This window comes from Pongo pygmaeus, chromosome 17 (assembly GCF_028885625.2).
Source record: "Pongo pygmaeus isolate AG05252 chromosome 17, NHGRI_mPonPyg2-v2.0_pri, whole genome shotgun sequence".
NCBI lineage: Eukaryota > Metazoa > Chordata > Mammalia > Primates > Hominidae > Pongo > Pongo pygmaeus.
Genome location: NC_072390.2, coordinates 55,710,146 through 55,721,942, shown reverse-complemented (window position 1 = coordinate 55,721,942; position 11,797 = coordinate 55,710,146).

Sequence of the window (11,797 nt, the reverse complement as noted above, 5' to 3'; positions counted from 1 at the left end):
ATGACTCCCAATAAAATTATCACTCGGATTTGTCACATTAGTAGTTAAAATGTTTTTCTATCAAAATCAGAACCTTCACTTCCTATCAAGATGGAGTAATAGGGACCAAATTTACACTCCCACCTGAAATAACAAAACTGAAAAAAAAAGAAAAAGAAATCACAGTTCTCAAGATATTTGATATTAGGTGATGAAAGGCTGTGATCTTTAAGGGATGAGGGAAAAAGTTGAGTTCTATAATTACTTCTGTTTACTGCCTAAGGAAAAGAATGTCTAGGCTGCAGTGCAAGCAGGAAGAACACAGGCAGTGACTAACTCTCCCCCTGAATTAAGAAAATAGACTGGAGAATCCAAAGACTCCAACTGAAGGGGTGGCTTGCCCCTCCACACCTGTGGGTGTTTCTCGTCGGGTGGAACGAGAGACTGAGAAAAGAAAGAGACTCAGAGACAAAGTATAGAGAAAGAAAAGTGGGCCCAGGGTACCTGCGCTGAGCATATGGAGGACCCGCGCCAGCACCGGTCTCTGAGTTCCCTCAGTATTTATTGATCATTATCTCTACCATCTGGGAAAGGGGAATGTGGCAGGACAATAGGGTAATAGTGGGGAGAGGGTCAGCAGGAAAACATGTGAACGAATGTCTCTGTATCATAAACAAGGTAAAGAAAAAGTGCTTTGCTTTGATGTGCACATACATAAACATCTCAATGCATTAAAGAGCAGTATTCCCACCAGCATGTCTCACCTCCAGCCCTAAGGTGGTTTTCTTCTACACCGAGACATTCCATTGCCCAGGGACGAGCAGGAGACAGATGCCTTCCTCTTATCTCAATTGCAAGGAGGCCTTCCTCTTTTACTAATCCTCCTCAGCACAGGCCCTTTACGGGTATCGGCCTGGGGGACAGTCAGGTCTTTCCCTTCCCACGAGGCCATATCTCAGGCTATCACATGGGGAGAAACCTTGGACAATACCTGGCTTTCCTAGGCAGAGGTCCCTGCGGCCTTCCCCAGTGTTTTGTGTCCCTGGGTACTTGAGATTAGGGAGTGGTGATGACTTTTAACAAGCATGCTGCCTTCAAGCACTTGTTTAACAAAGCACATCCTGCATAGCCCTAAATCCATTAAACCTTGAGTTAACACAGCACTTGTTTCTGCGAGCATAGGGTTGGGGGTATGGTTACAGATTAACAGCATCTCAAGGCAGAAGAATTTTTTAGTACAGAACAAAATGGAGTCTCTTATGTCTACTTCCTTCTACATAGACACAGTAACAGTCTGATCTCTCTTTTCCCCACAGCCAACATGGCTAGAGTTTGAAGGGCAGAGAGGAGAAAGCTTAACAGAGAAATCAGAACATCTGAAGAGAATTCTTTCTGATTATTCAACAGACTCTTGGTCACAGCATACGTGTAAGGAAATTACAGGAAGTCAGAGAAAGAACCGCAGAAAAGACAAAATGGAAAAGTCATCCAGGCACACACAGAGCTGGCCATAGTGTCTGCAAGATTGGCAAATGTCACAAATCATGAGACCTCTAGAGTAGTAAGAGTGTCTTGTCACAAAAGTGGGGAATAATAAGCCCATAGGAAATCCTCCTCTGGTCTTGCCCAACACTGCTTTAAAAAGTATGACCAAAAAGAATCACACTGTTCAAATAATTACATCACCCATAAAAATTTACATTAACAAAAGTATAAAAATATCCACACCCAACAGGGTAAGGTCATGATGTCTAACATTTAATAAAAAAAAATTATTGGGCTTGCAAATAAGCAGTAAAATATAATTCATAGAAAAAAATAGATTCATCAAAACTGAGCCAAAAATTAAACAGGTAACAGAACTGGTGGACAATAACATTAAAAAAATTATAATTCTATTCCATATGTTCAAAAAGCTAGAGGAAAAATTGAGCATACAAAGTAGAGACATGGAAAGTACAAACAGACATAAATTGAGCCTAAAAAATACAATGACTGTTATAAAATATACAATGGATGGGATTACTCAGAAGATTAAATGAGGTAGAAAAAGTGGTAAATTTAAAGACACAGCAATAGAAATTATGCAAAGTAAAAGGAAAAGAGTTTAAAAAGAAACTGAAAAAAAAATAAAATAAGTCCAGCAGCAGTGAGCAGCGGAAGAACTTCAAGTTGCCAGTTAGTAAGGATATAGGAAATTTGAACAACATTGTCAATCAACTTGACATAATTAAGGTTTATAGAACACTTTACCCAAACAGCAGACTTCTTTTCATGAGCACATGCAACATTTACTAAAAGAATCTGGGTTTTTTTTTTGCATAAAATAATAATCAATTTTAAAAAATTCAAATTATACAAAGTATATTCTCAGGTCACAATAAAATAAAATTAGATAGGAATAACAAAGATAATGGGAATATGTTAAGCAATTGAAAACTAAACTACACATTTATAAACAACTTAAGAATCAAAAGTAAAATCAAAAGGAAAAATAGAATATTTTAGAATAAGAAGAAGCAAAATCTCAAGATGTCAAGTTTGAAGAATGTAACTAAAGGGACTTATAGGGAAATTTTTAGCAATAAGTAGCTATGTTAGAAAAGAAAAATATCTCAAAGGAATAACTTCAATTGCTACCTTAAAAACTGAAAAAAGCAAATAAAGACCCAAACAAGCAGATAAAGACAAAATTATAAAAATCACAAGGGAAATCAATAAGACAGAAAAAAAGAACAGTTGAATAAATCAATAGAACAATAGATTGTTCTTTGAGATGATAAATGAAACTGATAAACCTTAGCTAGACTGATTAAGAAAAAAGAGTAGATACAAATTGCCAAGAATAGATATGGAAGAATAAAGATTATAAAAGACTGTGTAGACATTAAAATGATAATAATAGAATTTTGTGACCAGCTTTCTTCTAATATATTCAACAACTTGAAAAAAAGGTACAAATTTCTTGATAGGCACAAACTAGCTACACTGAGGTGAAGAAAATAACGTTATACCTATTATAAATAAGTTTGTAGTTGAAAACTTTCCCACAAAGAAAATTCCAGGCATAAATGATTTTTAAGGAAATTCTGTCAAACACTGTAAATGTAAGAGAAATATTTTATGTATTTCTTTTATGTAAATGTAAAAGAAAGAAAGAAAATGTAAAAGAAAGAAAGAAAATGTAAAAGGAAGAAAATGTAAAAGAAAATATTTACATTTTCCAAAATGTCTCCAAATAATTGAAAAGGAGAGAATATTTCCAAACTCATTTTATAGAGCCAGATTACCCTGACACAAAAACTAGACAAAAACAGTGTAAGACAACTAATACTGTGGCTGACTGCTACTACTACTACTTGAGACCGTCATTACAGGACTGAACGAAGGGACGAAGGTAGAAATGAGACAAAAGTAACTTTTAAGAAAAGGCAACATGGAGAGAAAAAGAGAGCTTCCCGCTTCTAGTGAGCAAAGGCCGCCCCTGGACTTCTACAGGTATTTATTGAGTAACAAGAGCAAGGATGAGGAGGTAACAATTCGCCAGCTGCTTAATTGATCACAGGTTTATGTTGTTACTGACAGATTTCAATTATGGCTAATCATAAGAAACACTTGTGCCTGGGTCCTGACTGCCCTCAGCCTTCCTTCTGGGTGGTATATGCAGTTTGTCAGTTTGCCAATATTCTGCATTTATGAGATTGCTGTTTACTCATATAGACTCCAGTGGTATACTGAGTTGATCAAGACCATCATTCTTTCGGGCTCCAACATAATATCTCTTATGAAAACACATAATTATTTTAAACAAAATATTTGCAATTCTAATCTAACAATAAATTAGAAGGATAATACATCACAAGCAATTGGTACAAGATTTTGAGACTGTTTTATCGTTCAAAAATAAATCAATGTGATTTATTGTATTAACAGACTAAAAAGGAAAAAACAGGTGATAATATCAAGACACATAAAAAGCTTTTGATAAATTCTACCATGCGTTTGTAGTAAACGTTCTCATCAAACTAGTACCAGAAGGAAACTTCCTCAGCTTGATAAAGTGTATCAGAGAGAAGACATACATCTCATTTTTTGTGGTGAAAGATCAAACACTTTATTCTCTAAGATCAAGAACAAGACAAACATGCCTGCTGTTATTTCTATTTAGCATTGTAATGGAGGTTCTTGTCAGTAGAAAAAATACAAGAAATATATATATATATATATATCAATCATCTAGATTACAAAACAATAATTAAAACCGCCTTATTTTCAGATTACGTAATCATCTACATAAAAATTCCTGTTGAATCTGCTTAAAGAAAATCCCACTAGAACTAATACGTGAGTTTAACAATATTGCAAGATTCAAGAGCAATATACAAAGACGAATGATTATCTGCATACTAGAAAGAAACATTCAGAAATAAAATTTAAAATAATATTCACAATAGCATGAAATGTGAAATATTTAGTAATATATCTTATAAAAGATACTATACAGTGAAAAAAATTAATTTTTGCCAAGAAAAACTACGAAGACCTAAAATAGGACAGATATATCACATTCATTTTTGAAAGATTTAATATTATCAAACTGTCAATTATCCTGAACTTGTTTTATAGATTTAATACAATCTACATTATATTTCCAGCGACTATTGGTGGACATTTCCAACCTGATTCTAAAATTCATATGAAAATATAAATGTCTTAAAATAACAACAACAAAAAAAAACTGAAAAAGAAGACAAAAGCTGGCTAGACTTAACTATCTGCTTACAAGATCTATTATAAAAGTTCAGCAACCAAGAGAGTGTAGTATTAGCATTAAGACTGACAAATATAATATGTGAGAGAAGATACAAGGGAAAAAAGATTGACAAGTTGATAAATAAAACAGATTTAGATCCACACATGTGATCAATTGATGTTCAACAAACAATAATCAATTTAATAATAAAGAGTATTCCTTTTAACAAAATGGTGCTGAGACAATTGGATGTTTATATGTAAAAAATAGAAAAAGAATTTTTTTAATTCAAAACATAACATAGATTTAAATATAAAAGTTTCAACTATAAAACTTATGGAAGAAAACTCAGAGAAAAACCTGAGGAAACTTTGTGACATAGGCAAAAATATTTTAGAAGGAGAAAGTCCTTAAAAAGATAGTATCTGAACTTCATCAAAATTTAGAATTACAGCTTTTCGAAATACATTGCTAAGACAATGGAAAAAAAAAACAAAACATAGATCGAAAGTCCAAAATAGATTGTGATTTGCAAATCACATGTCTCATAGAGGAGTTGTATCCAAAGTATATTTAAAAGCACTCAAAATTCAATAATAAGAAACAAACAACCTGATTAACCCAGAATTATTTCTCTAGCTAAAGATCCTTAATTGCAGCTGTAACAAACATTGTCAGGATTCAGATCTTAGCTTAATTGTAATTCTACAATTAAGGGAATCAAGAATTCTTGAAGAAAAGGCAGATTCTAAAGCTGAAACAGAGAAAATAGAAGATGGGCTAGGAATAGCTTGTTAGCTGGAAAGTTATTTTATTTATGAAAATAAATAAATAAATAAATAAATACTGGGTCTGACATGTCAAAATAACCCAGGAACCAACCTGAAAGAACTCCCAGTGGCTAAATTTCAGTTTGAAGCAATAACAAGCCACAGGAAACGCCTTTGCATTGCATTATAACCCAAAGTATAAATTAATTTTACATGAAACCATGCTGATATAATTAAATGATTAAGTTAATGGATGAAGAAGAGATGAGTCTTCCTAACAAATGAACTTCAAATCATCTATATCGATATTCCCCTCTCCAGGAGGTGGAACTTCATCCTCCCTATCCCCTTTGGGTATGGAAAAGGTTTGATGTCTTCTTTCCATAGAACAGAGTATTAAAAGCAGCGGAGGAGAAAGGAGAGGCTTACTTTTCAGTGGAGAAACCTGGCAACAAAATCTTAAGCAAGTGACAGAGGTTAACATTAGTAGTGATGGCATGTGGTTATTATATACTGCCTGATGTGATGTGATGGGAAGGGCACTTCACCTCTGTCAGATTCTTTCTAGAAACCCATAACTTCAGTCTAATCATGAAAAAATAAATCAGATAGATCCAAATGGAGGAAAATTCTATCAATTATCTGACGAGTACCCCTCAAAATTGTGAAAGGCATGAAAAACAAAGAATAACATTAAAATTATCACCAACCAGAGGAGACGAAGAAGACACAGCAACTAAATTTAATGTAGCACCTGCACTGGGTGGTGGAACAGAAAAAGGACATTAGTGGAAAATTGGTGATACTTGAATAAAACTTGGAATTTAGAAACCGTAATGCATAGTGATTCTTAGTTTTGACAAAATGTACCATAATAATTCAGATCACAAATTAAAAGAATATTTGGGAACTCTCTGTACTATCTTTGCAACTTTTGTGTAAACCTAAAGTTATTCCAAATAAAAAGTTTATTTAAAAATAAAGCAAAGCAGCAATAAAATTCATGAGCTGTACTTCTGTGACCTGTACATTTTTCTAAATGTATATTATTTTTCAATTAAGCATCTATTTATAATTTATAAAGCAATTTTTTTAAAGAGAAATAGTCAGGAATGCCTTCATTTGGCAAGGGTTCTATACCACAAATGAATAGCAAAATACTGAAAGGATATTAGATTTACTCTCTTAAGATCAGAACAACAGAGAGATAATATAATAATATAGAGATAATGCTATTACTACTGTTGTTAAACATAATAGACTAACCGGAACTCAGCATACAAAATGTATTTTCTATAATAGCAACATGATTTATCAAGTACTTAACAATTTATCCTAATCAAAAATATATAATAATTTTGACGGAAAAAAGTTTAATATTGCAGTATAAAGCAGATAATAAAAATTGATTCCATATGCTTGGGTTAGATGTTTTAATTTTTTTTCTTTTTGAGACAGAGTCTCACTCTGTCACCCAGGCTGGAGTGCAGTGGCATGATCTCGCCTCACTGCAACCTCCACCTCCCGGGTTCAAGCAATTCTCCTGCCTCAGCCTCCCAAGTAGCTGGGACTACAGGTACACACCACCACACCTGGCTAATTTTTTTGTATTTTAGTAGAGACCGAGTTTCACTGTGTTGCCCAGGCTGGTCGCGAACTCCTGAGCTCAGTCAATCTGCCTGCCTCATACTCCAAGATGATTTCATTTTTTTAAAGATACTAGTTCTAACATATTATGCATATATTAAAAGCAATACCAGTCAAAAGTTAAATTGAATTTTTAAAAGGAGCTTGATAAATTTATTCTGAAATTTATATGGAAGTATAAACTCAACCTTGAAAAACTGTGAATTGGGATGGGGAGACTCCCTGTCAGAAATGATGACATTGTCTAATAGGCTGCTATATCAAAAATTTAAAAATGATGACATACTATGGTGATATAGTGATATAAACTAATGTTGTATTAGCACAAAAACAGACAAATAGACTAATGGGGACACAGAACAGAGTTTAGAGACAGACAACTTAAATACGGTGAGTTTGAGAATTTAATGCATAATAAAACTGATGCTTAAATCAGTGAGGAAAATAAAAGATGTTTCTATGCTTTGCAATATAGAGATAAATAAATTTAGATATGCAAAAGACCATTTACAAATGGACCCCCAAATGATTAAAAGTTAAAACTGTTAAATCAATGGGAGCAGTTATAGGAAAACATCTTTATAATCTTGTGGTTAAATATTTACTTAGAAATTCCCAAATCATAAGCTGTAAAATTAAAAATTTGGATTTTTACCGAACAGAAAATACCATTGACAAAGTTTAGAAATGTATAACAAATTGGGAGAAGATATTTTTGATTTCTAAAAATGACAAATATCTAATATCTTGAATATGAAAGATTTCCTGAAAATAAGTAAGAAAAAGACAGTAACTACAATCGAGAAATGGGCAGAGGATGCAGGCGCTCTGGAAAAAAGAAGGCCCAAATTCCAGCAGCATATGAAGAAATGCTCAAACTCGTTAATAACTAGAGAAATGCAATTGAAATATCACTTTGCATCTATGTACAGATATTAGATTAGACAATGTCAAGTGTGGCCAGAGATGAGGTGATATAAGTGTGTAAGTGTACACAGGCCTAATTGTTCTAGACAGCATTCTGAAAGATGTTCATTGATTGGCCAGTCTATGAGCCAGCAGTTTACCATTTAGATATATATTCCAAAGGAATTTTCACATGTTTCAAAAGGGAGCATGTAAGCAGATGCTTACCACATTATTGTTGTGTGTAGTAGTGGAAGTTTGGAATGCATCCATGACCTGCAGCCTGACCAGGTCAAACATGGTGGATACACTCCATGGAGAACTCTGCAGTTTGATGCAAGGAACTAGAAATTCACAAAGCAGCATGAATGCTGGTGACATAAGTAACAGATTGACATCTATAGAAAAGTGTAATATACACAAATTTAAAACTTATATTCATGGCCAGGCACGGTGGCTCACGCCTGTAATCCCAGCACTTTGGGAGGCCAAGGTGGGCGGATCATGAGGTCAGGAGATCCAGACCATCCTGGCTAACACGGTGAAACCCCGTCTCTAATAAAAATACCAAAAAAAAAAAAAATTAACTGGGCTTGGTGACGGGCGCTTGTAGTCCCAGCTACTCTGGAGGCTGAGGCAGGAGAATGGTGTGAACCTGGGGGGCAAAGCTTGCAGTAAGCCGAGATCGTGCCACTGCACTCCAGCCTGGGCAACAGAGCGAGACTCCATTTCAAAAAAAAAAAAAAAAAAAAATCAACAATGCACTTTTTGCAGGAAAATTTACCAAAAAAAAAAAGGGTGTACAACATATATTTAAGTGAATGCCCTTAGGGAAAAGAATGGGAGGAGGGAATGCTAATAACAGAAAAAGTAAACTTAAAAATCTATATCTGAGGGAGGAAAAGGTCAGTGAAAAGAGCAGCTTCCTTTGAGAGTTCAGTTATATAGTTAGTAGTCGATCCTTCCGCATTTTACTGCAATACACAACAATGCTTGTGTTTCTTTGACTCCCATGGAACGGTGTGACGGTTAATAAGATATCATGCTATGTGTTTGCTTCCTTCATCCTTAAATCCTGGAAAACCCCTGACTCACTTCAGAAGTCATGATGCAGCTCTTCATTAAGCAGTTTAAGAAAGAAGGAACTTTTAATTAGGTGTTTTGATAAAAATTCTAACTAATAACGGATTATATAAGCTTTCTGCTCTGCAATAATTTCTACTACTAAGTGAATCCTTTGAGATTAGCTCTCTCTGATAGCCTAATAAATAAATGCATGTATCAGAGAGGCTGTGTGGGGGAGCATTATTCCTTTTATCCACTCCTCTAATTTGTTTACCCAAATGTGACAACGAGATGAACAGTTTTGCAAAAGCTTGACAAGTGCTGATTTATCTCCCTTTGATATTATTTTATGAACATAACAGGTATTTTCCCATCTTTCTGTTTGTGAAAGTTAAAAATTACTAATTAGATTTGCTATTCTGGTTGGATCCACTGGAGTGATCTTTCATATAATGTTTATTAATTTTTATGAAGGAGATATGTGCTTATTATAGAGAACTTGGTATATATGTATAAGAGATATAACTTGGACAGTCATAAATGAGAGTCGGAAAATGTTTCCTTAATTTTTTCGAATGTATCTAATCTTGTTCTTTAGAAGGCAACATATTCTAATCTATTGCAGGGTATTCATTCTGCCCCAGAAATACTTTTGTCAGCAAAACCTAAATATCCCAATCATGGACAAGTTCAAAATTTAGTCACTTTGGTTTAAGTACCATGCTCTGTCTTCAGAATATATCTACCCCACTCCCACCCTCATCTCAAATCTTGAATATTCTCTTTGCTGCACTTTCCCTTGTGTATTGTTAGGTTGGCTTGCCCACCATAGACTTACTCATTTTCTTTCACAGTAAGTGTCATAATCCATATTCCTCTTGTCCCACTACTTGTATGCCATGTCTTTGACTGCTTTTTCCACATTACACATAAATGTGCAAAACCCTGTAGTTGTGTAATAACACTTAATAAGTAGTAAAGTTTTTTTATTACATTCTTCTTTCCAAGACATCCTTATCCATTTATTCTTACACACATATTTTATAATCTCTTGGTTAATTTTCAAAATAATCCTGCTTGAATTATTATTGAAATTGCATTATACTTTTAAATTCGTTAGAGGGAATTGGCATTTTTTACAATATTGTGTTTAAAATTTATTTAGGATACATTTATATCCATCAGAAAAGTTAGTAATGTTTAGATAACTTCCAATTGACTGCTTGTTAACTTTTTTCTTAGCTATGTTTTTTTTTGTGCACTTGCAAATATAATTTTATTATATTTTAGAATGGGTTATTGTAATTCATATAAATTTAATAATTTTTACATATTTTCTGTATTTTTCTACCTAATTATGCTATTTCAATAGTTCTGTTTTCAACAGATATTCTAGCTTTATTGAAAAATAATTGTTATCTTCTAAAATTTGTTATCTTTTCTTTTCAATTATTACCCACTAGTATTTTTCTTGTCGTATCTGTTAGAATTTTCAAAAAAAGGAGACAAATAGCTTGATCCTAAACATTAATGTAATTGGCTCTAGAAATTTATAATTACATACACTGTTGGCTGTTAGGTTTAAGTGGTGGTTCTGAAGTCTATTATATTATAGAATTATTAGTGGTATCTGATTTTAATTTCTCCGAAGGCTGCGGAATCTCTGGGGATTTGGGGGGAGCTGTGGGTATATGACAAGCAAATTCAGGAAATGGAGAATACATACAATAATCCTTTTTTCATTAGAATGAAGCTCTGGTCAAATCTGTGCTTTAGAAATTTTAGTAAACTTCCAAGAGGAAATGTTTGGGTTGGTGACTAAGAATGGTTTGACAGATAAACAATGAAGCTGACTAGACCAACACAAAGCATGCATTGGCTATGGAAAGATAAAATGTAAATATATATTAAAGATTGACTATAGGTCATACATTATAGTAAACAACATAATTGTCATCAAATATTTAAAAGGTAAGTGTTGGTGTTTTTTTCTTATCAATTTCTCCTCTGTTCGTCTGACCTCTCTGTCTTTTTCACTCTGTCTGTCTAACATGCACACGTACACATACACACACACACTCTTGAGAGATAGATCCTATTCTTATTTTAGGAAACCGAGACAAGAACACACACAGTAAGTTGTACAAGTTACCTAGTATTAACACTGGCACTGGGATTAGAGACTTTTTTGTTTTAGTGTAAGATAAGATTCCTGACACTGCACCATATTTGATTTATATGATAACTGAAATACAGCACTATGGAGCTGTGCAGGAGAAAGAGAAGAATTTCAGCTGAAGAAATTCAAGAACACTTCCTGTGTACAGTTTAGGATGATTTTAACAGTAGATAATAGTGGAAACAAGGGATTTTTCTTTTCCAATCATTTTAATTTTTGCATCCTATTAACATATGTTAGATCAAGGGAACAAGATTGTATTTGAGAAGTCCACATGGCATGTGTAAAATCTGATAAACCTATCCTGGTGAGTACCATAGATCTCTGTAACCTAGCTGCCCTTCCCTTATACATTTCTTTATATATATATATATATATATATATATATATATATACACATTTTTACTATACTTTAAGTTCTAGGGTACGTGTGCACAACGTGCAGGTTTGTTACATATGTATACATGTACCATGTTGGTGTGCTGCACCCATTAACTC